Source organism: Arachis duranensis, chromosome 3, assembly GCF_000817695.3.
Source record: "Arachis duranensis cultivar V14167 chromosome 3, aradu.V14167.gnm2.J7QH, whole genome shotgun sequence".
NCBI lineage: Eukaryota > Viridiplantae > Streptophyta > Magnoliopsida > Fabales > Fabaceae > Arachis > Arachis duranensis.
The window spans coordinates 4,090,426-4,090,990 of NC_029774.3; positions in this window are offsets into that span (position 1 = coordinate 4,090,426).

A 565-nucleotide genomic window follows, 5' to 3' on the forward strand; every position below is an offset into this window, starting at 1 on the left:
AGGAGAAGATTAATGAAAGGTGGAAGAGCTACTTCTACGAGTTATTTAATGAGGGACAGAAGACTCTTCCGAGCCTTGGTCGATTATGCACAAGGGAAGAAGATCAAAACTTTGACTACTATCGAAGGATTCGAGACTTCGAGGTAAAAGAGGCTCTAAAGCAGATTAAAAATGGCAGGGCAGTAGGACCTGATAATATCCCGATTGAGGTTTGGAAGGGTCTTGGAGAAAAAGGCATCAACTGGTTAACCAAGCTGTTTAATGAGATTTTAAGGTCAAAGAAAATGCCTGATGAGTGGAGAAAGAGCACCTTGGTACCTATTTACAAGAATAAGGGGGATATATAAAGTTGCGGAAATTATAGAGGGATTAAGCTTATGAGTCATACTATGAAGTTATGGGAAATGGTGATAGAACGGAGGTTGAGAAAAGAGATCCAAGTAACAGAGAACCAATTTGGATTTATGCCAGGCAGATCTACCGCTGAAGCGATATACCTATTAAGAAGGATGATGGAGAGGTATCGTAGTAATAAAAGGGATCTACACATGGTGTTTATTGATTT